This window comes from Oenanthe melanoleuca, chromosome 6 (assembly GCF_029582105.1).
Source record: "Oenanthe melanoleuca isolate GR-GAL-2019-014 chromosome 6, OMel1.0, whole genome shotgun sequence".
Lineage (NCBI taxonomy): Eukaryota > Metazoa > Chordata > Aves > Passeriformes > Muscicapidae > Oenanthe > Oenanthe melanoleuca.
The window spans coordinates 26,172,466-26,199,892 of NC_079340.1; the positions used below are offsets into that span (position 1 = coordinate 26,172,466).

The 27,427-nt window shown below is 37.3% G+C and overlaps 1 protein-coding gene across 4 annotated transcripts in view; it reads left to right on the top strand.

Annotated features, from left to right (window-relative positions):
* Positions 1–27,427, top strand: part of VTI1A (vesicle transport through interaction with t-SNAREs 1A) — a 257,422-nt gene that overhangs the window by 11,723 nt on the left and 218,272 nt on the right. The window lies entirely within an intron of this gene.

The following is a 27,427-nucleotide window of genomic DNA, read 5'->3' on the forward strand; positions in this document are numbered from 1 at the left end:
AATAACTAGTGGCAGTATTTTCCATTCACTGGGGAACTGTGAATTTCCTCAGGTTGCTGGCAGCAGTTTAATCCTTCAGGGGAGGGGAGTCAATGTTTATACCTGCAGCCAAGAAATCCAGCTGACTGTCACTCCTCTGTGCTTCTGCCAAGTTGAGCAGTTGCACAAAAATGTGTAAGAAGATGGTTGCAGCTTGTAAAGTTTGAGGAATGTTATAATAAAAAGACTTGCATCAAAATTTTGAGGCAGTCTCATCTGTTCCCCTGTAGGAATTGCATGTGGCCAAACAGTGACTTCCCAGAGAGAGCAATTTCTGGACCAATTGTGAATGCTGTTTATCTTCTCAGATGTGGGAGAATTTGCTGTCAGCATGTATTTGTTCCTGACCTATTTCTAGGTAGATACTGGAATTCATACTTTCATATTCTCAGGCAAGTGAAAATGAGAGAGTTCAGAACAGAACGCTGTATGGAAGAGGAGAAATAAATGGAAGGAAATGCATCATGGCACTGGGAGTTACATGATCACAAGAACATAAGTTTGTGCTCAGAGTGAAGAAGCAAAAACATGAGAAAGAGGAAGGAACAGATTGTAATAATGGGCAGAAACAACAGCTCCAAACCCAAGGATCTTCAGCAGAAGATCAAGGAAAGAAAATGATGTGAAGGATGGAGCAAAGTGCTGAAAAAAACAACTGTGCTTGAAAAAATCTCACTTATAGAGAAAATAGTGGTGTTACAACTAAGTGCTTTTTACAGTTCCAATTTCTCAGTACTAATATTTTTTAATTTTGTATGCAAGGATTTAAGACTCTTTCTGGATTATTATCCTGGCAAATAGCAACTTGTTGGAAATAGCAGAACAAAATAAATTGCAAAAATTATATACCTTAGTGCACAGTCTTTTTCATTAAGTTCTGTATTTCAAACATAAGGTGAATGCAGAACCAGCACTAATAGTTTCATTTTATATTCATTGATAACATGAGAATTGATCTTGTGATTCTTTGAATGCCTTATAGCATCTGAAAATTTTCCCTCACCCAAACAGTTATGGAAAACAGCAGCATAGCAACATGTTTAAAGCTAGGAGAAGGAGATTTGTGGACTGTTCACTTGTCCATTCTTTACTGGCAGGATGGTCAACATTAAAGTTTATCTTTGACATCTAATATGTAACTGGTGAGTTTATTTTATCTTGAGCAGTATGTGTAATAATGACAAAATGCCATCACTGTAATATTATTTATTAGGTGCTGAGGCATCTTTGTGAATATGTAGGGTTTTTTTTCCCATACATTTTACTATATTGAAATATATTCTGAAAAATACAGATTTAAGCTCTATTAAGCTGTACTTAGAAATGTTACTCCAAACATGACTTTTCATTTCTAAATAGGAAAAAGTTGGAAATAGGAGATTTATTTCTTCTTATTGCTAATCCTTGCTGGTGTGAGACCTGCAGTGCTCTGCAGTCCAGGGCTGTGTGAAGGCAGAGGCATCTACCCCATGCACTGTAATGCACATGCATAGTTGGTAACACACTAATTGCAGTAAATCATATCCAAGGAGGAAAAAACACCTTGCCCTGTCTTAGCCCTCTCTCTTGAAGGGGAACAGTAATAATTAAAAAAGAATAGCACAATTTTGTCTTTAAAAGTACTCAGGAAGCATAGCACTGTGAATACTGATGGGGAAAATGAACAGAGCAGGCACTGCACCTCAGCTTTAGTCAGGAGTGGCTTCTGATGCTCACCTCAGTGCTCTGCAGTCTTCCCTGGGGAGAAATATCAGAACAGGGCAAGCATGAAGTGCTGCTTCTCTGCAGAAAAGCTGCACACATCTCAAAACACCAACTTTCAGGCTTGCAATGAACATACTGAAACAGAATGAACCTGTTTGATAAGCCTTACGCTGTCTTTTTTCACTTGCAGATGTAAATCCTGGGTTTATGATCTCATTTTCAATAGCACATTCCGTTTTTGGGGGGATTGTTCCCCTTAGGTCTGGGAAGGTGTGGTGGGACCAGCTGGGCTGCAGGGCTCAGGAATGCGCTGCTGGCTCTATCTTGTGGCTCCAGGTGGAGTTGCACTTCACAGTCTTGTGCTCTCTGGGACCACCTGTGAAAGAGTTCCTGAAGCTTGAAGCAATCTTCCTATCAGAAGGTCTTTCTCCTGCATCTGCCAATGCACCATGATGTGGTTAAAGTTGTAAATATTTCTTTTTCCTGGCTGTTTCAGATGTAGAATGTTCATGGTGCCTGCTTGAAGTAAGCTCTGATGCCAAAAATAAGTATTTTAAGTATATAGACTATAGGTGTTGTTTATTCATACAAATAAAGCACTTTATGTTTATTGTTACCTATAAGTTGCCAATTATCTTTAAATGGTGAGAATATGCAGTATTATAAAATCTAAAAGATTTTATAAACATTACTTTGAGCTAAATTTATCGCAGTCCAAGTGAAAATGTGACTATAAACCTGGCAAATATGTGGTTATTTCCTAGCATTTGTATCCATCCCCAGGGTTCCATGTACTGGTTCAATGTCAGGGTGCCATAAAATAGAAAAAACCAAAGGCAGGCATTTATTTTCCTGAAAAGCTTACTGCTGACATATAAGGCATTCAAATTGATGAGGAAATACAAAAATCTTGTAAGACCACATTATACAGTAATATTGGTGTTACAGAAATGAATATTGCACAATCAGTGTTGAAAATGAGCATATTGAGAAAGAAGAAATAGCCATCAAATAAAGGAGGTGGCATAGGAACTGTTCCTATTCTGTTGGCAGCACAGAGGTAAATCTTGCAGGTAACATTTGTTACCAGTTCAGGAAACAGAGCTCATTCCCTTCAAATCCTCAGAACTGGTACTGATTTTGGTAATTCTGACTTTCAGAATAACCTTTAAAAGAAAAAAATGTGGAGTGGGGCAAATTTGCAGATATGTAGATACATTGTACAAAACTTCAGTAAACATTTAAGCATTTTACAGTAGCTTCAGTCAATAGTGAGGTATGCATTTACAATTTATACCTCCTGCAGGTTCTGTTTAAGATCATTGTTAAAATTTCAGCTGCTGTGAGGCTTTAAAAACATTTAGGGAGATAACCAATGGAATTTCATTGGATAAAGTTAGCTCTCTTGTATGACTCTCAAATACCACCTGAGTCCAGAAGCTCACCTGAACAACTCATACACTGTGCCTGTTTTGTTCTGGCTGGTTTTTGCAAGTACCACTACCCCCTGAATTTCAGCTTCAGTCACCTACCCAGACAAATAATCATCTGGCTGTAAGCATAATGAACACCATTTGTCAAATGACAAGTTGCTGGCTGCATCTTTATAGCCAGTCTTCCCTAGGTCTCCAGTTTGAGCTAAAACTTAGAGACTCAACTGTTGCTGCTGGCTTATTTTGATTTTTAAAGTAAATAGTGGAATTGTACTTACAAAATTGTGAGCTATATGTGGGGCTGCTGTGTGTATATCTTAATTGTTGTATCCCAACAGTGTTCTTAAAAACAGGGAATTTGTCATGCCAAAACATCATGTGTACACAAGGACCTTGCCTGGGCAGGTACAGGTGCCTTTAATGAAACCTGATCTGTTGACACATTTAAAACTTCTGAAATCAGATTAGTTGCCACTATGTGAATAGCACAGCTCTTTTGAATGGGCTGTGGAGGATTTGTTTTAGTGCACACAAGATTGAACTAAGTTTCAGAAGAAAGAATTTGAATTATCTGGCCATGTACTTTGACAATATAATTTTGAAAAAGCATATTGTGAACAAAAGTTCCTTCACTGCCATTTTTATATATGCTGTCGCCTTCTTGAGATAAATAATCACTTCTCTGTATTATACTCAAACTGCTCCTTACAGAGGTACTGTTTGTTTTCCTCTGTTACTTTTCTAATAACTTCTGATATGATATTTGTCTGCCTGACTGTGGCTGAGCATTAGGCTGGTTTCTTTTCTATTCTATAGAGAATAGAAACTAACTCTACATTGTCTTCAGTTTGTTTTCACTTGTGTCCCCACCCTGGTGCATTTGTGGTGGAAAAAGGTGGAGGCATTTAACCTTTTGCAATTACTTGATTTATAATACTGCTATTTTAAATGGTGGGGAAAGTGGTACAGGAAAAAATGTTCTCTTTATTTTTTTTTTTTTGTGTAACATTCAAGGCCTAAACAGATGAAATATAAGTGGTACAACTTAGAACCGCTGTAGAAAATTTGCCCTAAGTTATTTATGTGTTAAATTTTTTTTTTTTTTTTTTTTGTGTGGAAGTTTGAAGATGGAAGTAAATTTATTCCATAATGGAATTTACTAGTGATGAGATGCTTTTCTTTTGGAGGAAAGTGTGAAAGTTAAGAGTTAACATGCTTAATTTGTAATTTACCAAAAGGTAAATTGATCGTCTTAGCTGAGATTCCTGAGAGGCCAGACCAGTGAAACACACCTTACCTCCTGGGCCTTGTAATTCTGTATTGCTTGCAAAGAATCATCCTGTGTTTGACCAATAAGTGTGTTCTGCATCTTGTAACTCAATGTGTGAAGAGATAATATGCTGGGTGAGGGAACCAAGCAGCAAAATTTTTAACATCAGTAAAGTTAATGCCTTAACTAGATTCTTCTCTCAACCAACTTCCCCTTGAGCCTCACAGGAAATTCTGTGTCTGTCTCATCTGTTAACGTGTAGGACTAAGGCTGGTGACTTTTGTGGTGTCTCTGTTGGTCCTTCAGCAAGTTGAGGTGGAGGTGATGCACGTGATTTTAAGAAACACTCATTTGTGTAGCTTAGACTTGGCTGACTGAGTACAAATAAAGGTGTTTTCAGGAAGTGATTTGGTGAGTCTGATAACTCTTGTGGCTGGGGGCTGTGAATGGAAGGTGTATGACTCACACAGGACATTGTAAGCATTCATGCCTCTTTCCTTTCTGCCTTCACACACAAAATGTTTCTGTACTAAATTAAGCTGAAAAGTGGTCTGTGGCAGAATGAAGTCTTTCTGTAAAATGTATTTTAAGAGATGTAATACAGATTCAGCATGATACCAGATCTGCCTTTTTCACTTAGCAACCTTTCTCACCTTGTGGTTTGTAGAGATGTTCAGATTTCAGCCCTCATCAGCCTTTCCCAAGTAGAGAACTGGAATTTCTGTTTACCATGGAGTTTGTTCTTATGTTAAAACTTCTACTTCTCAAAATAGTAGAATTAAGTATGTTTGCTGTTCTGTCTAAAAGAGAATGGAAGAAGCCATACTCATGCAAAATTATTTCTAACCAGCTGATGAGTGAAGGGACTTCATATAGAAAAGGTGAATGCTGATTTTGGGGGGAGCAGGGCACAAGGGGAAAGGGCTTTATTGTTTCCCACTCCCTCAGTGATTTCTTATTCTACTCAAGTGATACTCCTCTACCTGTAGTGCACGAAGAAGCAGCTGTTGCTGTCCTGCTTTTAATAGCAGCAATAATAAAGGTGCTGTAGTTGAACATGGGTAGAGGAGGCAATGATCAATGAGGGAAACAGAGCTCACTTCATTGTATTGCTCACCTGCACTCATTTAAGTAGAAGTTTGATTTTGTTTCTATCACGAGCTAGAAACATAAAGATTACCAAAAAAAAAAAAAAAAGAAAAAAATCATCAAACTGAACAAAACCCCATCATTTGAATGTATTTGCTTTTCAGGCTAGAACTCCACTCCCGAGTTCCTTAACGTGTTACTATGTTTTTTCTTTTCTCTTTATTTTTTTTCCCAGCTAGAGCGAGGCTATTTTGCACTTCAGTGCTGAATAGGGAGAGACATGTAAATAATAAAAAATAGAGAGAAGGTTGGTTTTGTCACGGGCGGGATTAATTCCAGCTGTTCCAGGTGTGCTGCCCGTGGAGTGACGCTGGGTGGCGCTGTTTGTTTGCAAAGCGAGGGTCGCTTCCTCCCCCTTTTTCCCCTCAGTTTCTTTTTTTTTTTTCTTTTTTTTTTTTTGCTTTGGTAGTAACTGAAATTACTGTTTCATGAATAAAATATTTCTGGTGGGATTTGCATTTCTATATTGGCTGAAGATACTGTGTTGAATGTTTTATTAACCAGCCCAGTGCAACTGTCAGCCTATTAAAGAGATCCAATGGACCCTGTTTAGCTAAATAAACTAAATAAATCCAATTCGTCAAATTGTGTTCCTGGCTGTTTATTTTCCATTCTTTTGATGTACAGTTTATTTTAAGTTAAAGCCACATAGATTTAAAAATTAATGTGAAAATAGAATGTAGTGTTTGAAACATGAGAAGACTAATTGCCATGGTCAAAAATAGCTTCCCTTTATAGTGAAGTTGCCATCTGGTAAATGGTGAACTTTTTATTTGTGACTGATTAACTGTCCTGTGTCAAAAATTAGTTGGCAAATGAGTGGTTAATAGCTTTTTGTGCCAGCTTGATTTTGTTGCTTCCATGAAGAGAAACTTGAAATATAAGCACTATGGTTAAAAATAACTGTCTCTACCCAACTTCAAGTAGTTTGTTCTTTATCTGATATTTTCTCAATCAGAGTTCAAGAGGAAAATTTTATATGGTCATTACATGTTAAATGCTTGTTTAAAAATCTTGTTGCATCATAAACAAATATTGGAGCGTAGAAAAAACCTTTGCATAGCTGAATACATTGCATGTCTGGTTGTCAAAGAGTTGTCAAACATTACAAATACTAGCATTCATTATATTCTGCTAGTAATAATAATATTTTAGTTACCTTGTTTCAGCTGAAAACCTTTGCCAAAGAATAACAGGAGACACACATAGATTTATGATGTTACTGGGATAGTACAATTTTTTCTGTGCCAGTTGCAAATTCTTATAAATGCAAATACATTCTAGATTTGTTAATAAGAGAGATGAAGAAACAGTGATGGATGTATTTGCTCTTCCTTTCTGATGCTTTCCTGTAGCACTGATTTAGTGATGTTACATGTTAACTTCTGTGTGTTTTACAAGGAATCAGAGTTGCCAGGCATCATGTTTTGCATAGATTTTTTTTTATGCTCTTAGTTTTCCAAAAGTGGAATATTGAAATTTAGTGCAATAGGAATGCATTTTTATTAAATTGCATTTCTGGCTCTTTTCTCAAGAAGTCTACTATAATTGATTGAGCAGCCTTTGTGAAAAGCTAATGTGTTAGATGAACTCAAAAGTGTCAGGGGTTCTTAAGAAAAATCATTTAATCAAGTAAGTCCACCTTTTCTCATGCTGATTTTTCTTACTGACCAAAATAGTAAATTTTTGTTTCCACTTCTACCCCAAATTCTAACCCAAGAACAAAGCAATTATTTATGCAGATGTCATCAGTGTTGGATAGAGTGCTGTTCCCTTCTGTAGGTAGTCTTCAGTTTGTAGTGAAAAATATTGCATTTCTTGAATATTTGCAAAAGCTTTAAAATGGTATTTAAAAACTAAACCACACTTCTTTTGTCTCAGAAAAAACCCTTCCCATTTTGTGCTCTAAGCTGGTTCTTTTTAACATACCAATAATACAATTCAGAAGGAACTTTATGATTCCGTACAACTGGGTATCAGAGGTAAAAAAAGATGGACTTATGCCAGTGGAGATGTCATCTTGTTTCTGGCTTAAGACATAGTGAAGAAGGAGTATAAAGTAAAAAAATGGAGCTGGAAGTGTATTAGAGTGATTCTGCCTTCTAGTAATGTTATTTACTATGTGAAACATATGGGAAAAGTATGAGTGTCTTTGTTCTTTTGTTTGGTAGCATTTTATTTTTACTCTGCAATCATTTAGTAGTTTGTCCCAAATACAGCCAACTTCCCTTAAAGCTGCTGTATAAACCTCAACAAAAAGTCATTCTTGGCCACAAAGTCTATTTAAACTTGCTGTTCTTAGTTAGGGAGGAAATCCCTGCAAAGGCTTGAGGATCTAAAGTTGTACATTTGATAATTTAATGCTTGTATACATTTATAATAAGTGGATCAAATACAGCACCTCCCTGACTTTTCATTTGCTTTTTATAAACTGGGTTTATGGTGCCAGGGCGAGGAAAATAGCCTTTTCCAGTATTTAATGAATACTACAGAGATTTCACTCCTAAAAGAGGTGATCAATGAAAATTAGAGTAGAAATATAAAGATTACAGATAGTAAAAAGGAATATAGCAGGTGGCTTCAGGGATCAGCAGTAGAACAGAATAATTTTCCCCTCTATAGTAACATTTAACCATTTCAGATGTAATGTGTAATGAAAAAGGGTTTTGCTAACTAAATATTTGGTGCCTGGATCTATAAAGAGAAAGAAAATGGGGAGTGTGTGTGTGGGCTCTGCATGTTTCCCATTGAGTGGCATTTGTGCTTACTTTCAGAACTCCCACAACTTTCCAACATGTCCTTAGTTTGTTGTTTTTTTTTATTTTCTGAGAAGTTAAGACTAGAATGAATAAGGGTAGTGTTTGCCAACTTACCCTCCTGGTCAGTGTGGAAAAAACTGAATTGCAATTGCAGGCTTTGTACCTGTTCACTAAAGATTCAAATGTGAATTCTGGCAAGTCAAAGAAAAGGCTTGTATTGTGTCTGGTGGGTCTTGGCTTGGGCCTTAGTTAGAAAATGCTCCTGCATTATGAGTTTAACACCTCCTTTTCACTGATTCCTGAATAAAGGTTTGAGCTGTTATTAAATCGAGCTGTAACTTTTGCTAGGTTGTGGCACCAACCAGGAAAAAAAGGTGGTAGTTAATATTTCATTTCAGAGAGAATAACTGCATTAATATCAAAGCAAATTCTCTTATTTCAGAATCTTATTTCAGAAAAGTTACTTTCCATTATGGTGGTTGGTATTTTGGGACATGTAGCTGCAGATGTTTTGTCACAGGGATCCCTGTTTGTGGAGTGCCTAGCACAAAGGGATTTCTCACTCATGACTACAGCTTTTTGGTACTGTAATGAGTATTAACTAAATAGAGCTATGCAAAGGACTGGGTTGTTATGTTAATGTGTTTCTTGTGATTATTTTTATTTGCTTAAGAAATATAGGTTAGTGTCAGTATTACAGGTTGTTCCATTAGCAGCTGTCTTTGAAACTACAGGTTTTCATGTTATGTGTTTCTGTTAAAATTTCTAGCATCCTTAAAGAGGGAGAAGCATTTATCTAGGATTAATGTGGTTGGGAGTAAAACCAATAATGCTAATGCAGGGTCTAAACCACAGTGCTAGGATTTTTTTATTCAAAAGGAAATGTTTGATTTGTACTGACTGTTTTGTATAGTTTCATAATTCAATGTCATTTAGACCCTCAAGTGACCACATGATTCCCTCTTCTTTCTGCCCAGTCTTCAGGAGAAATCAGATTCTCTGGTTCAGTTGTGTAAGCTTCCCACAAAGTTAGTTCAGTCAACTAAATCAAGGTAAAAAGTTACAGAAAGGTCAGGATTAAGTTAGGGGTTGCTAACCTGAATTGCTTTCCCAGCCTTTTTAAGCCCTTAGTGCTCCTTTTGTCTTTTTCTTACCTTCTGTCATGTTGTCCTCCTGTTAGATCTTTATTTCAGTTGAAGGTACCTGGGCTGCATCTTTCTCCTGACCCATACTTGGAGTCACTTTCAAACGTGTTATTAAATCCCTTTTTTCCATTCATGAGCTGAAAGTCTGGCATTCAGCAATGCAGATCGGTGGCTCAGCACTTGTGCCTTGTAGAGAGCTTGGTTTAAAATGCATGTATTTTAGAATGAACACAAGGAGAATTTGCTCCTTTCTCTCCTCATTTTCACTTTTCCTTTTTTTGTGTTCCATTCTGGGGCAAATGTTAGAAGTTTTTACTTTTAATTTGTACCTAAAAAGTACTCTGTTGCTAAGGTCAGAACTGCTGAGTTCCCTTCTCTCATAATGTAGGACCAGTTTCCAAGCCATTTGTATGTTTTAAAAAATGTCTTAGCTAAGGACATTTCTCCCATCTGGGGCTTTGTGTACAGTGGTGGTGTTTGCTTGGACAAAATCCCCCAATTTTCCTCACTTACTGCATGTGAGTCTGAATAGAATTGCTTTTTCAGGAAAGTGAACTGGAAACTCCATTTCAGGTGTGCACTGAACAGACATGAGGGTCTGAACAAAATACTGGTGTTTCAGGGAGCTTTGAACCTTGTTGAAGGAAAGATGTTTGATCTTAGAACCGGGCCAAATCTCTTCTGCAATGAAACCTGAAATCATGTACACTACAGAAAAAATAGTGGAAGAGCTCCAACATGCTCCTGATGTAGATAAATGTATTCTTTTGGAGCAAGACTTCCTTTTGAGGTCCTTCCTTCCTTTGTAAAAAATTTGGGCCCTGTGGAAATTTCCATTCCCTTTCTTGTACCCTGTATGAGACAAAGGAAACCAGGACAGGTGCTTCTGTAGCCTGAAATATCATAGGATCACAGAATGATTTGGATTGGAAGGGACCTTCAAGATCATGTAGTTCCAACACCCTTTCCCCATGGCAGGGACATCTTCCACTAGACCAGGTTGCTCAGAGCCCATCCAGTCTGGCCTTGAACACTCCCAGGGATGGGCCTGGATAATCCTGTGGCTAATAAGCATAACTAAATATGTTTATTAATAAGATTGGAAAATTTTTCTTTTCTGGAAATAGTCTTTTCAGTCACTTATGGTGGATCATGTTTCATTTCCTTCACCCACTTGTCATTTGAACAGAAAAGCAAAGCCTCTGTTTTTCCATTTTATCCAATCCATTTTCAAGATCTTCAGCACTAAATTTCTGATAGCAACAAAGCTTTAGTAGCTTATATTTCTGATATTCCACGCTTGGGTCCCCAGCTGTACTCACTGCATTTGTGATTTTGATGCAGAAGTGACATGAATCATTAAAATCCCACAAAAATTAGCAACAGGAAATCCAGATCAGGTCTTTGAGGACACATTTAGCATGTCTGGTGAATTCTAAGAAAACACTGTCATTATCTCTGCCAGGTATGTTTACTGGGTCATGCCATGGTTTGTGATGTCCATAGTATCAAATTTAGTATGAGCTTGGTTGTATAATAGCAAATGCTTCACTGTATCTAATTCTGAGGTGTAGAGTCGGACTTGCTGAAGAAAAGAAAAGCCTCCTCCATCAAGGAGAGCTGCCCATCCTCTGGCACCTCCTGCTTTTAAACATTTCTGTGCCTCTGGCTGTTACTTGGCCTGAGTGTGGCTTGGGCAGGAGTGTTTGAACTAGTCTATGCAATGGAGTTTATCCTTGCATTCAGATGAAGGCTTTTTTTCCCTATAGAGCAAGCTGCTGCGTTCTGGCTGCAGTGACTCACTGATGAGGTGTTTGGCTGTGTATAGTTGTAGGGGGGATGAAATTCTTGAAATGTGGCTGTGCTGCCCTCTTGTTACATTTTTGGGGGAAGTATCTAGAAATAAGTGAGAATAGGTTGTTCTCCTGATATAACAAACAAAGGTGGACCTTTGGTAGTGGCAATCTTCTTGAGGGAATTGAATCAAGCGCCTCCTGTGCAAAGTGGAAACAAATCCATTTGCTCAACTTTGGAGTTGTATTCAGAGTTTCTTTTGACTTATATTTTACCTTTTATGAGGCTTAGTACATTTTAGAAAAAGAAATCTTTGGCATATGTTTAAATATAGGTGGACTAATCTGTGTTTCTATTCATTTGTTGGTTTTGTTTTTTTTAATACTAATGAAGTCCTTTCCCCTGGCCCAGAAAGTCAGAGTGAAATTCAGATTCTCTAGGATATGTAGTCTGTCTGTAAACTTCATTGTTGGACACATCACTTCAAAAATAGCCATATGAAGAAAAATGTGTGATGCACTTATTGACAGAGAAAAGCCAATAAATCCAATTTGATTCAGGAAGCTGAGAAATATTTTAATAACTTTCTGACGTTTTCCTGTAGTCCTTATTTACCTTATCAATAGTTATGGTGACATATGATTGTCAACTTTTTATATTAAACCAAACTAATAAATTAAACATGTTGTGTTTATACCTGATGAAAGCTGACGTTTTGGAAAGGTGTTAAAATATACTGACAGGTCTTGTTCATAAACTCCTTTGGTATAAATATGTAGATGACATCTTTAGATATTGTTTGTACATAGGCTGATAGGCAGGAAACGTTGACAACGTAACAAATGCAAATGTCAACCCCACAATTTAACCTTTCTGTGTAGGAAAAGATGTTAGTTTTAAGTTACATGTATCTTTTAACTTTATTTTCAAAGTTTTTTTTTGAGCCTGTTATCATTGCTGTTTCATGTGCCACTGAAAGTAACACTGCAATAAGAAAGATTTGCACTTAAGAGCTTTTCTCTGTGGTGTTCCTACTTAAATGACTGCAGCTGAGAGGGTGCTTTTTCTTCTAATTCTTTTTATTTTTCATGTTTGCCTAGTACCTTCTGAATCTCTTTGCAATATTACCTGTTCATTCCTTACTTGCCAGTGATTCAGGGCTTGTGGGACTCAAGGGCAGTAAACCAGTAAAACTATTCTAAAATGTTTCTTGTAACAACAGATAAATGTCCTTGGCCTTAACCTGGGCCAGGTTTGCTTCGTATGCTGGATATTTCTGATTTGTAATTTGTCTTCTCCATGGTGATGTAAATCCATTATGTGTTCTCTGCTTGATGTTTTTTCTGTGTTCTCCACAAGCTGTGATTCATAAAAAATCCTGCTGAAGCTACAGTCAGTTTGGAGTGGCCCTGGGCAGCCTCCCCAGCCCAGCCATGACCCAAGGGCTCCATTTCAGGGCTGGTTTCCCTGCTTGGGGGATGCTGTGGGATGCTGCTCTCCAGCTCCCCATGGCCCTGCTCATCTGTGGTCCCTGCTGAGCTGCATCCTGATAAAATTCTGACCTGACCTTACTGGCACTGGGAGCTGTGCAGCTCTGCCAGGTATCTGTGGCATGTGTGAGTTCACCAGCCTTGGTCTTCAAGACTTTTAAAACTGCTTGATTGCAACAGCTCCAGTGGTGCTTTTTTGTCCCCTACCTGTGCACCTCTGCCTGAGGTCTGAAGTCTGGGTGAGCAATGTGTGGTCTTCTGTGTCCTGTGGGCAGGACTTTTGGTGGGATTTCATGCATTTAAATATGCAATACCCATATGGGAATACCCATCTTGATCCTGAGTTCCTACTGAAGCCTGTAGCCTGTCTGAATTGTGTCTCTCAATTTCCCATTTTAGACTTGGGAGGAGCTTTAAGAAGAAAAACTTACTCCTCTGTCAGCCAGACTTTCCATTCTGTCTTTGGTGACCAATTCACAACTAAGAAGAACTTTCCCATAGTTTCTTGCTGCTGCTTAATGCAGGTCTTCATTTATCACAGCTGAAAGTGCACAGGTAGATTGGAAATGTGTTGGTAGATAGTCTCATGATGTTTTACCTGATTTCAACAGAGTGGTTTGACTATTGTCTCTATAATACCTCAGGATGTGAATCTCAGCAAGGGGATTCCATCCCTTCCTCACGTCACTGAATGTGCTGTACTCCATGTGTTGGATAGAGAAGTTAACCAGAAATGCCGAAATTTGGGAAGGGGAGGTTGGCATTAATTGGTTTGTGATGCTGGGGTGTTGTAATCAAAGCTATTGCTGTTGTAGCAGGAATTACAGTATGCTCAGTTTTAGCAGTGGTAAAGGAAGTTGCTACTGGTTTTGTTGTTTTTCCCTTTTTATAAATGAGTTAAAATGTCCATGGTCACAACCTCTGTTATAAATAAAAACAAAAATGTACCAACAGTTTTGGTGTTCTCTAAGTGCCTGCAGAGGTAGTTAATGAAAGTCAAAGTAATGGGAGGTTGGTGCAGGCATATAAAATTTAATAGTTTTGGAAGGCTTCAGGTGCATTAAAAATAACTTTTTTTCCAGAATAATTAACTACTTTAACTTGGTATTGAATCAATCAGCCAATTAGTGCAGTCCTGTCTTGTTTTGTGGAAACTTTTGTAGTACATTAATGAACACCAACCTTCTGAGCAGATATTTCTGCAGTTAGACTGACCTATATATTATGTATTAATTAAAGATAGCTCTGAAATGTGGTTTTCTTTTTGTTAGATAGATGGACAGATTTGGGATGTACATCTATGGTACCATATAATTGACAGAAAACCCTCTGGTATTTGACTGTCCAAAGAACATGAAAGGTATAATTTACTTTGCAACAATCTTATTCTGTCAGATAGCTGCATTGACTTTCTGAAACAGTTGGAGAAAATTGATATGACTTAATGTAAATTAAACTGTTACATTTGGTTCTTACCTCATGTTACCTCCCTGTGGTATCAAGCACTTCCCAATTGTGCAATAAGCATGTTTTGTAAGGCTTTTATTCCAAATCTTTCCCTGGGGAAATCACTGGAAGTTGTGGGACAATGCTCTTTCATGTGCAGTTTAACTGGCATTGAGTTAGTTTCCTGAGTTATCTAGAGAGGTGGCTTCATTTAATCCACTTCCTTTGTACAGATTACAAATTGCTGCCTTGTATCAGTAGAACTGAACACTTTTTTTTTTTCCCTGAAAAAGATAAAAAAAAACTGAAGCAAACCTTTAATTTCTAAACTTACTTGGGAGCATAGTTTTGAGATTCCAAAAAACTCTGGCAGAGCTTGGGCACTGTAGCTGCAGTGCACTTCTGGAAGTTGCCATTAATTAGCATTCTGGTTCTTTAGCTTTATTTAGCAGCTTTTCTGCACAGTGTAATACCAGCTCTCTCTTTCTTCCCCTAGGTTTTGTGTTGTTTTGCATTTTCTGCTTAACAGAATGTTTGTTTAAGTAGATATAAGTGTAGTGAATTTCCTGAAAGTTACTCATTGGGGAAATTGAAATGAAATTTTAAAGTATCATTAGGAATGCAAACAATAAATTCTTTCATTTGCTGTAGGCGTCTTTAGGTTGGAATGACTAGAAAAGGTTCTGGTTAATTAGAAGTAATTTGTTAGAAACCTGAATCCTTTTTTTTTTATTTCCTAGATTAAAACTCAGTTCCCAGCTGGATGCTTATAAGTGCAGGAAATGTAATTGTGAGATGATTAACTGCAAAAAGATGGATAATTGGAGTTCATATGATATGTCAAATATGGCTAAACCAAAAGGTTTTCTGCATGTTGAAAGAGATTGGCTGGAGTCTAGATTGGAGAATATTGAGCAAGGAGTGTTTTTAGAGATTAATAGTCACAGATTGCTGCAAGACGGTGAGGCAGAGCTTGACTGTAAAGAGCTAACACCTCCCAGCCCTTTCCTATATCTTCAGGTTTTAATTAGCATGGGTTTGGCTTTGTCCTCTTCCCTTTACTGCTGTTATGTGAATTGGAGATTAGGAAACACACTAAACATCATACATCTAACAGCAATGCTTAGAGACAAAGATATCTCCTCCTCTCTACTAGGAAAGGCTCAGCCTACCATAGGATAAATTATTTGATTCTCCTATGTTATTCGCTCCCAAGTGTCTTGCCTTACAATCAGCACTGTTTTTTCTATAGATTTTTTAAATGTGTTTAATTTTTTTATATTGCATTGAGTCTTTTTTTTTTAAACTGTACCGTAATAATAAATTAAAAAGTGATACATACAATATAAACTACATCAGTGGCATTTTGCTTTCTTTATCCCTCATAGATGTTTAGCACAACAGTGCCTGGTGTTTTAAATTACTTCTGCTTTACTTTAAAATGAGAACCTCTGTTTGAATAGCCTATTGTTCTTTTAGCTACTACATTTCACTTCAAACCACAGTGTTATTACAGAGTCACTGTATTTTGGGATCATATAAAATATTTGTTCTCTCCCTGCTCCCAACCTATAAACTTCATATCTCGATGAGGAGTTTCTAACCCTTGGAAATACTGCTTTACAAATTCAGCTAATGACCCAAATACAGCTTGTTTGTTGTGTATGAGTTGTATTAAAATAACATACTCTATGTGTATTGTCATTAATGATATGCTCATTTTGATAATGGAGCTGCAGTCTCTTAGTATGTAGTCCTTGGGGAGATGCTGCATTTTTTTAACTAAGTATTGTTCTGGCTCCTTTCCTTGATTGGCCCAGAAATAGCAATCAGCTGGGGAGCAGGATGACATGCCTCTTAGCGATCCCTTTTATCTTTGAGATGAGTATCAACATTGTATGCTTCCTAATGGAAGTGTAATTTAATGAAATCTATTGGGTAAACATACTTCAGATGTTCAAAGGAGGTGACAAAATTTTTGCTGGCAGCCAGGACCTGGCTGGTTTCCAGCTTGCCTTTAGCTGCTATGCATATAACATTGAGAGAGGCACTTAAAATAGGAACACAAAGTATTGTTTCTATTGTGTTTTTGGTTGTGGATTTTTTTTTTTTTCCTCACTGTTTTCTTTTCCTTAATTTTATTTTTCTGGTATCTGTACTAGTGCCTTATGACTTCCAGGCTTTTCTAGTAAAATGCTGCCTGAGGTCAGGTTTCCCCTCTCCCCCCCCTAAAGCATAGATGACAGTGTTAAACTCAGGGGAGATGGTTGGCACAGAATGTGCTGCATATTGGGGAGAGGGGTGAGTGGGGGGGTGAGTGATCCAGGCTGCTGTTAGTCAGTAACTCTGAAAGAATAAGTTCCTCTCTAGACTGATAAAATTAAATATCCTGTTTTAAAGACTGTGTCAGAGCATTTTTGTTTTATCAATAATAATTGCTGATGTAGAGCTGTCCTCACTGAGGTTTTTAACAGATGGCTGGGAGTGGAAGGAAAGCTGCTCAGCCTTCCACCTCCTCAGCTAGAAACAAGATTGCTAAAAGGAGACAGTTGTCCCTCTTACCATTGCTCCCTCCTCGTTAGAGAGCACAGTGATCCCAACACACACACACACACACACACACACACACACACACACACACACACACACACACACACATATTCTCTCTCTGTGGTGGCAAACTTGGCAGAGAGACTGGAAAGATCATATCAGCACTGTTGTCCCTTTTAGTGGATGTTTGACTGGACAGCTGATGGATCTTATTCCTCAGATCCTAATGGTTTGGTAAACTGTAGGACAGTGTTTGAGAGGAAATACATTAACATTTAGACCCATTTGAATATAATGGATATGTCTGTGGAACATGGGGGGTCTAAAGGAGGTATTTTTAATTTGAAGACTTCCACAGTGGGTGTAACTGGGGGACCAAGGACGTGTCCAGAGAAAGACAAATGCATCATTGACCTTCTGTTCTTTCAGGTGTTATATCAGAGCTTTTTCATTGTGGCCCACTTTATTCCCAGGTTCCCTGTAAAGAAGTTCCTTTCCCAAGTTTGTCCCTCTCCTGTGAATGTCTGACATGGTACATTGGAGCCTGGTGGTTTTGCTCCAGTAACGAGTTCTCTGGACTGGTGGAAGTCATGGTCTACCAACAGGGAGCTTCTTTGGGTATAAAGTCAAGGCCAAGCAACTATCTCTTTTTGCAGTGTTGTTAAGCTTGTGCTCCATGTGGGGACAGTGACCAAGTGTCAGAAACAGTGAGATATAACATGGAGTGAAGCATATTGCTTGTTTCCAAATAATGGAACAAAATGTGAAAGATTGAGAAAGAAAATGCAGGATATGTCAACATACCTGGTATTTCTATAACTGGAAGCTGTAATAATGATACAAGATAAATTGCAATTATATGGGATTGTCTTCATTCAAAGTGTCTTTGGTTCCTCAGCCAAACTGCACATTACTTTAAGGCTGCTCTATTTTGCAAACTTTATAATGTTGCCCAAAGTCTGTGCAAGATCCAGATGTATACTTCTTTATGTGTGTGTGGATGCATCTGCAATGGTTGCTGTATATGGTTACTGTGATGCCAGTTTAGCTTGTGGCAGCTGTGGGACAAACAAAACTATATATGATTTAAAACTATTTAATGTTAAACACATTTTATTTAGTTTTGTCCTTGCATTGCTTCTGGAGACTGGTGAGGAGAAGCAGGAAATGGACAAAATTACAGGCAGCACCAAAGTTTATGACTCTGTGTTGTGAACCCAAAATAATTAAATGGTTCACGAGGCTTTCAATTCAAGACAATGAATAAAGCTTCAAAGCTGCAGACCAAAACACTATAAAAAATATAAAGTTTGGTGAAATTGTAAAGTGTTCTGGCTTTAGATCTGCTTCTTTGAAACTAACCTTCATGTGAAGTACTCCTTAAAAGTGAAAAATTTTTCTATACCTTTTGTGGACAAGTCAGAACTATAAATTGGTATCTTGGTGATTTTATTTCCTGTGTCTGTTTCCTGGTGAAATTAGGCTTGAGGGAGCCAGGCATTATTGGATCATTTAATTTGGTACACCTTCTCATAATTATCAGTTGAGAGTCCAAGGGAAGGGAACTGAATGCAGTAGGTTGGTAAGGTGGTATTTATCAGCTTCAAATCCCTTCTTTGCTTTTAGGGGAAAGATGCTGACTTAAAACTTTTCTCATCTTGGTAATTCTCTGAGTTTCTCTTCCACCAAGGACATGATTAGATGGTAGTCTGCTTTTTTCTGTTTTCCTTCATTTTATTCCTCCTGATTTGCTTCCTCCTTTACAGCAGTCCACGCTGCAGCTGCTTCATGCCCCAGTGCAGACGATTAAGCTGCTTCTGAGGCCACCATCAAAAGCTGCTTTCTCACCAGGTCTGCAGGAACATGCACAAGCATTACCTCCAACCATTGCCATCACCATCTTTATCATCTTTTTTTTTCCCCCATTGTGAAACCATCGTTTGTAGCTGCTGTAAGCTTTTACCTGTGGCAGCTTAAAAGATATAGGTTGAGATTTTTTCAGAAAGGACCATGAAGGAGTCAGTGCTCAATCCTCAATGGCTTTCAGCGCTGAGCAGCTTAGACCTCTTAAAAATTCTAGTCTTATGTCTTTTCAGGTGGGATTTTCAGATTCTCATGAGTAACCTGTGAAAGGAAGATACGTAGAAACCTGCACCTCATTTCATGGTTCAAGAAGGGCTTGTTTTTTTTTCAGATTACATAAGTGCTTTTGAAATTTCATCCTTTGACACGATCTTGTCGCAAGAAACATGTTTCAGTCTTAGCAAGGTAGGGTTTGAACAGCTATGAATTCAGAGAAAATCACTTGCCATTTGGAGAGTTTCATTGATATGTTTTCTTTCATGTGTATTTCCAGTATGGTCAAGCAGCCAGGATATCCAGAGGCATTTTGAGTAGGTGAATATATGAGCTGAAGTAATGAAATCAGAAACTTGTATATAGCAAAGCTAATCCTTAAGTCATTGAAGAAGGGGACAGAAGTACCTCAAAGATTTTGAAGTGTTGGTTGTAGCAAAAAAAGAAGTGCAAGAAATTCTGTGATATTACCTGGGCAAAGTCTTTCTTTGAGAAGTGACCATCTTTTCTGTGCATGATGCAAAATGACTCTGCAATCCCTGAGAGTGTTTGTCATTATACATCTCCTATTGAAAAAAAAACAAAACTCCACCTCTTACTCTATCTTTACTAAAAGGAGCAATTTTTCCTCTCTTAATAATGTTACAGGATAGACAGATAACAAGATTGTAGTGGAATTGAAATTATAGCTGAGGGAAAGATACAGTTATACAACATACTATTGAGGATAATATTAACTGTACTGCAGGTGATTGAGTTAGCAAAGAAAAGTTGTGAAATTTTCCTATAGGAATGTGTTGCTAAAAATGAGAGAGGTGGGTAGCTTAGAGAAGTCAATAGAGTTGTGCATCCCATTTGAAATTTCTGTCAAACACTTCCCATTGGTATATCCCCAGCTGCTGCAAGAATGAGTATATTAGATTGGATCAAAACCCCAAATAGCTTCATGTTATTTCTCTGTGAGAGAGTAAAAGACTGCAGAAGGACTGGGAGATTCCTTAGTAAAAGTGGTGCTTCAACCTAGAAGAACATAATCAGAACAGGAATTAGTTATTAGTTATTGACTGATTAAAAGTCGTGGCTCAGGGGACAGGATCAGGGGACCTAAAAAATCAGAGCAGAACTTTTGTGGAGGGTGAGTCAGTTGTGCTTTGCCCAAAACTCAGAGAATAATGAAGCAGGATGCAAATGTAGGAATGGTTGGGTTTTTTCATTAATGTTTTGTCATTGCTCCAGTGTGAAAATGTAAGAACTGACTTAAAACCAGTGGTGGCAAAAAAATACCAGGGCTGGGTATGAAGGTAGAAGAATGGGTGGTGCTGCTATGAGCAGCCTTCTGCTGTGGACCTGTTCCCAGGCTCCCTGTCAAGCTGTTGGAGGAGCAGGGGTGCACAGACCCTGGAAAATGATAGTGCATTAAATAAAACTAAATAACTTTGTTTATATTAGAATTCCTTCACTTTCTTTAATTTGTTTCATCCAATGTAATTGGATGATTTTATTCTCTGGGTAGAAGGAGGTCCTTCTCTAGTAGTATTAGTGGCAAAGCTTTCTGTCCAGTAAGTTATCAGGGTTCTGAAGTTAAATCATGTTTTCTGCATGGGCTTTTATTTTTGTCTTAAGGCTATTATCTATTAAGAGTTGAGCAGATGTTAGAAATTATACAAATGAGGCTATCTGTATCCAAAGATGTAATTTTAGGAAATGCTTTATTATGCTTGTAACTGGCACTTCTGTTTACTTGACGAGTGTGTGGGGTTTTATGTGAGTGCCATCTATTTTCTATCTGGATAAGCTTTTTCATTTTGGGCTCTAAAATATCAGCTGTAAAAGCTCCACAAAGATGGTAAGAAGTGCAATTAATCATTTATCTGCTAGGTGTCACCAAAGGTTCTCTTTAAGATAAATAAATTAAAAACTGTATGCATTCAAACACTAGATCTTGATGTTGTGTGGCTCAAATCTGTTTGGAGGCAGAAAAGGAATTTATAAGGAAATATTCACAGAAATAGATACTAGTCAGTGTCTAGAAGAGACAGCTGCACTTCATGCCCTTCATTTAATTAATTCAATCCACTGCATTTTTCTTGATGTGTGCAACTTTGAACCTCTCTTTAATTAAGCAAAATTAACAATTTTGTTTTATGTGGAGAAGATTTCACAGATTTTCATTCAGCAGATCTTTTTTTAAAAAAGTTACTGTGTGGGGCATTAGAGAAGATAAAAAAGTAACAAAGGCTAAGAAAAAATGGTCAATTTTCACAGTGGAGGAAGATCATCAGTGGTGTCCCAGCTTCCTGTTCGTGTTGTTCAGCATTTTTTTATTTGGTCTTAGTATAAAAAAGGAAGAATTGACAAAGTTACTGGTGATACTAAAATATGCAAGACAGTAGAAGGAAAAGCTAAGTGGTTAAACATTAAACTCAGAGGTGAAGCTTATTGCTGATAAGTAGAAAGAAATGCACCTATTAGGAAAACAGTTCTGAATGGACATTCCCAATGATGGGCAAGTGTTACTGTTTGGGAAAAATATAGAATTCCAAACTCAATAGTGTTCAGAGAAGGAAATTGCACTGAAGGAATTACTATGAAAGGAATAGAGATTGAGACAAATCATCTCTCTACCTATGTACCTTTCTGACTCTTTGTGTGATTATAATTCCCTGTTCCCCAAAAATGCAGTAGCAGAACATAGTTCTGCTGCTGCTAATGAAAGCTCTGGAGCAGCTCAGTGTGAGGAACTGAATAATGGACAGAAATTTTTCAGCTGGGGTTAAGAGAGAAGGGATGTATAGAGAGATGATTGTGTAAATGGAGTGGCATATAGGGAAGTGTCAAGAAATTGTTCACCACTTGTCACAATACGTGTCAGGTGGCATCAAATTAATTTATTGAATCAGAGACTCAGCCTGTTCATAAATAATAAGACTTTGTTCTGGTGTGATCCTAGTTCTGGAAATTGTATAACTTAAGTGGGGAAAATACCACAACTGTTTATTTGGGAATACAAACAAATTCCATCTCTTTCTACATCTCTGCCTCATTCACTTAACAGGAACATTCTCGGGAAAAGCTCTGTAAATGAAAATATTTTCAAGTTTGTACACTTTGTATTTATATGCCTACTTAAAGATAATGCAAACATTAGGCTATACTTTTTTTAGTTATTGTTTATATATAACTTATCCAGCTGGGAATCAGACTATTACCACTTCACATTAATTTTTAAAATGTACTTACAATGTAAGCAACAATCACCTAGAAAACAAAGTCAAAATGAAGAGATTGTGTTGAAAGAGGTACTTTGAATTTTTTTAACCAGTGTTTGGAAGTTTGAACACAGAACCTGAGTTTAAGTAGTTACACACTTCCCAGGCCTTGTATAAAGTTTCATGTTTGTCATTAAATATTACAAACAACCTAAGAATTCATGTGAACCATTACTGTTCTTTACTTAGATACAATTTTTTATAAGGTTCTCTGTTAGTAGTGCAGGGACTTTTTTGTGTGAAGCAGTATTTTGTGGTCTACTGAGAGTGACAATGCAGTTCACTCAGACTACTAATTTTTTTAGTATAGCTATGTAACTGCAGAGCAAGCCTAGTATTTCCCCCTTAGCACTTTTATTAATGAGAAACAGTGTTGTCTAATATTACTGTGTTACTGGTAATTCAGTAGGTCTCAAATAGCTCCCTCAGGCCTGGTGGCCATACTGTGACAGATGCTTTAAAGTCAGAAAGATGTCGTGTCTGCACAAAGAACTTCAGTATCTGACCTTTGCATTGCTTTGCTGGTGGAGGATATGCCCACGTTGTTGATATCAGGTTTATCCAACAGCACTGTTGTACTTCTTTTTAAATAAAGCAGTATTTTATTTTACTATGTTATGCTCCTAATAATTAGATTTTAAAAATTTAAAACTGGAGTACTTGATCTTTAGACTTTCAGCCACGTTCCTCTATGAATTGCTGTGTCAAAGAGTGTATTGATGCAGCCACATAGCTGGTGTTCATATATTTCCTGCTCATTCAATAGGAAAATATGATAGGAATGCTGTCCCTGTGCAGTGAGAAAAGTCTGATATTTTCCCCAAATCAAGTCTCATTAGAAAGAACTTCAGCCACTGAGATTTGAAAGGGGTTGTATTATTAAGTTCTATCTTGCCAGGGAAGGAGCTTTCTTACATTTTCTGTTTAAAAAGTAATCAATTGATCAATCTCTTCCCATCTCCCTCGTATATTTGTTCACCAAAGGGTTTCGTCCCATGCCAATTTTACAAAATTCAAGTCAAAAGATGCAGGTAGATCTTGTGTACTTATGCTTCATCTTCTGAATTCCACATAAAAGAGTCATAACCCCACAAAGAAAGTATTAAAACTTCAGATCTTAGCAGAATGGTATTTTTCCCAGTGTATGAGAACAAGACAATGACCACAGGAAGCAGGTAGCTGTGTGCTTCTGTACATTGTATAGCTTCCATCAGTACAGTTTATATAGTCTTCCACAACACACAGCTTTTACTCTAAAGACTTGTTAGGGATTTTTTAACTTCATGTATTGATTGTAAATCAGACAAGTATAGATTGAATAGCAAATAATCCCCATCACCACCATAATTTTAAATCAATTTTGTAACAATGTGAAAAAATTTCTGCACTGCCAAATACTTTATTTAATGTCATGGGAAATAATGAAATCATCATTCAAAATTACATTAGTTTTGCTTTCTTTCATCTTCCATTTACTAAGCAGGACTAGAATGACATGTATTTATCTGTGCAGGTGTATTGCCTGTATTATGTATGTTATCTCTCATTTTGATCTGTAAATATACAGTTCCCTTTCTAGACTTGTTCTCTAATGTGGTCATACTGAAAGTTGACTCTACAAGCAGGGATGAAGGCTGGCATCACCTCTGTGTGCTGCCCATCACACTGATCTCTCAACATGTGTGTAGGATTGAGAGAGCCAAGGCCAAGAGTGGAACACCCTACATTTGGACTTACTCCTGTAAGATAGGAAATACATCCATCAAGCTTTTAGGCTAATCATGGCAGCATTCAACAAAACCCATTTTGGTTGTGTTGTCTTAGGGCTGAGATGCTGAGTGTCTGTAGCTACTCAAAGTTCAGTGAAACCTGTTTATCATATCTCATGGTTGGTAAACTGGAAAGTGGCTGCTCTGTATTTTCTACAAAACTAGGCTCTCACTATTTTAGTTAGCATTAATCATGTGATAATGGCTTACATTTATAACATTATATGCAATTTAATTTATTAAGGTAGAGGTTGGCTTATAGGCCAATATTGTTCCACTGCTCACTTTTTTTTTTTTTTTAATTTTTTTTTTTTTTTTTTGTGCTGGTTCTGTGTAAAGTAAAGTTTCTCTGGAATGTCTTAAAATTGGGAATGGGAAGGGGTGGTTTCCCTGTAGTTTCAAAATCACAGGAATGATCTACCAGAAATTAAATTAAGATATTTTTATGCTTGCAGCTTTATTTTTCTAGTATTACTTGTTTGCTAAAAGTGTATTATGCAGGCATTTTTAATAAATTTTGGCAGGAGATGACATTCAAGAAGATACATTTTTATTTACTTTTTTTTTGATTTTGTACAATCTTTCAGTGTAGTTATTAGAGTGGTAGGATTTTTATATAATTTTATGCCTACCAGTGCTCAATGTTACATTGTTATTTTGCATTGGGTTTTTTTGGCATCATAATTTCTAAGGTAAGAAATTACAGTTGCAAAGACAAGATTGGAAATAATTTTATTTGTCAGGGTAGGAGATGGGTAGGAGATAGACTTAAAAATCAAAATGAACCCCCAAAAACATTGTAAACAGCAGAAAAAGAAACAGAAAAAATTATTTAGACAAATTTCATTCCAATTAGCTTGTAGATAAAAGTTGCTTTTTTAAGTGCTATAACCCATAAAAGAAAAATAATTCTTAGTTCAAATGCTAAGATCTGTGTAGCATGCTACCAAGTTTCAGAAGCAAAGTGTTTTCAAGGTCTTTTCATAAATGGTGTGTTATGGAATGGGGTCACTCGAAAAGGAATAATTACAGAGTGATCAGAAGATTTCTTTGAAAAGATTGTGCTAGACCTTCTGTGTGGTTTGTGCAAGAACAGAAATAAGTTTTGCTCCTAGGGTGGGCTAACAAAATGTATTGTGTTTTTGCAGCTACTTCTATCTTTGCCCGAAAAGATGCATGCATCACCTCGAGTGCACTCAGCTCTGTAAGGTCACTGCCTCGAAAGCAGATCTGGGACTTGTTAGAAGTACAACACACTGCTGCAGCGTGTGACCAACTGCAAAAGTTTAGTTTTGAACTCTAATGAGTCTTTGCTCATCTCCTGTCTTAGCACTACCAGTTGTTAAATAATTAATTCCTCTTTGATTGTACCTCTTTATGTGCTTTTATAAACTTATTTGTGTTATTTTGTGTTGTATTTTATTTGTCCTCAGCCTCTTTTTGTTTCGGAGCACGGAGTTACCAGAAAGAATTAATTTGAGGAAGATTTTTTCCACCCTTTGTGTAGGGCTCATACTGAGGATCTGTGATCTACAGTAATTCTTATTCATTTGGAATATAGTAATTTGTTCCTGTCAGCACAGGGGCTGGTTTGTTGTTTTAAATTGCTGACTTTTGTTTTTGCTGGCATGCTCCCCAATACAAATTGAACATCTGACAAAAATCTATTTGTGTGACAATTCAGTCGAGATAGGTGCTCTGTGTTGCCTAACAGTACAATTTGGGGTCCCCAAGATAAAAGTTGACTGAATGCCAGGATTCTAGTAGAGCTTGTTTGTGCAGATAACAGAGGTAATCCATATTCCTCAGGTCTGTAAATCAAACAGACAAAGGAGAAATATGTATGTGCACCTTTCTCTTTGAGATAGTGGACTGCTAGTTTCTTCTTAATAACCATTGGGACTATCCAGCCCCTGAGAAAAACAGGACAGTGATACCAGGGATGTCCCTATATTAAATTAGTGATTGGGAGAGTCTTAGAGTGCTTCCCCCTTTAGAAGATAGTGTTAAATAAATTATTCTGTGGATCTGGTTTGTGGCTTTGTGGCTATTTCTGTGCTTATGTGGTTTTGTGTGTTTAGTCAAAGTTGATCCATCATACACTGGAGGAGGAAATCCAGACACTAGGTCTTGACTGTTTTTCCCAGAGTGATACAAGCAAATGTGTCAGCTTTAGTGGCCATGCATGGAAATACTGCTTAGGAAAACACAAACTGGTTCCTATGATCCCCTGCAATGATTCTTTCAGGATGTAATAAATGTCTGAAATACCCTCTATTTGATGAGGTATTTAGATCCAAAATGTGAAATACAAACTAGGAATCCAAATGGCCTGGGAAACACTTTCTGGTAGGGTACTTTTTAAGGTCCAATAATTGCTTTTCATACTTAAATAAAAATATACCTCTAGTCAGCTATGTGTAGCTATGCTTTCCATTTTCCTAATTAACTGTGGAATCACTTATATTTTGGAGTTAATGCTCAAGTATCAGTCTTGTGATTTACTGCAGGATCCTGTATTATCAGGTATATAGATCTTGTTTTAAGGGAAAAAAAAATTTCAAACTGTCACGTAACAATGTTCTAAACTTTTTCCGTGAGGCCACTGCTTCAGAAATCTTTGAAACCTGTTGTGATCCTGTCATAAAGGTTGTCATTGTCCTGTAGAACTACAGAGCTGCTCACAGTAGCAGTGGACAGTGGTAATGGACAAAGGACACTTCCAGATGACCACTCCTGTTCGTTGTGCAGTGCATGATGCTGTGGGGGATTTGGAAGAGGGAATTTAGGAGAGGACCCCAATATCTGAGCAGAGGGAGAGAACCAGTAGGAAATGGCAAAAGGAGTGGTGGAAGAGGAAACAAAATAGAATATTTTATCATTCACACTTTGTGCTAAGAAAAGGTAAGTATGATTACACTGGAGGCAGAGTGTGATAAGTGGATGCAAACTGTGAAAGGTATAAGATGGAAAATTGTTGCATGATGGGGAAAGAATGGCAGATCTCACATCTGAGGTTTTAGTGGAATAGTTATCATTCTCTAGCTTTGTGAGAGTTCATTTGTAGGTTGAAATTTTAAATCAGATTATTGCATAAATTTGAGTCTGTCCTTGAATATTCAGGAATCAAAAACCCAGATATGTGCTACACAATGGGACTTTTTTTCCCTTTGGTTCCTTATATTCTTTCCACATTGGTTTTGCATGCTAGGTTCATGAGTTGGTGTTGAAACTATTATGTTTGCCATATGCTATCAAACTTTGTTTGGCTTTGTATCAGATATCTGTGTTTGATGCTAACAGCTTTGTTATACCAGAAGTTTCTACACTGTGCCATGCAAGAACAGCTGCTGGGGTGGAGGGACAGATGTTTGGTCAAATGGTACTGGGCCTTTCTTGCACTTCAAAGGAGCCGAGCAGAAATATAATATGACTGTAGAGGATAGTTCTATTTTTCTAATATGAATAGTTTGCATATTTGCCATTGTTTGTTAGGAGATTGAGAGAGCAACTGACTTGTATGAGCTGAAATTG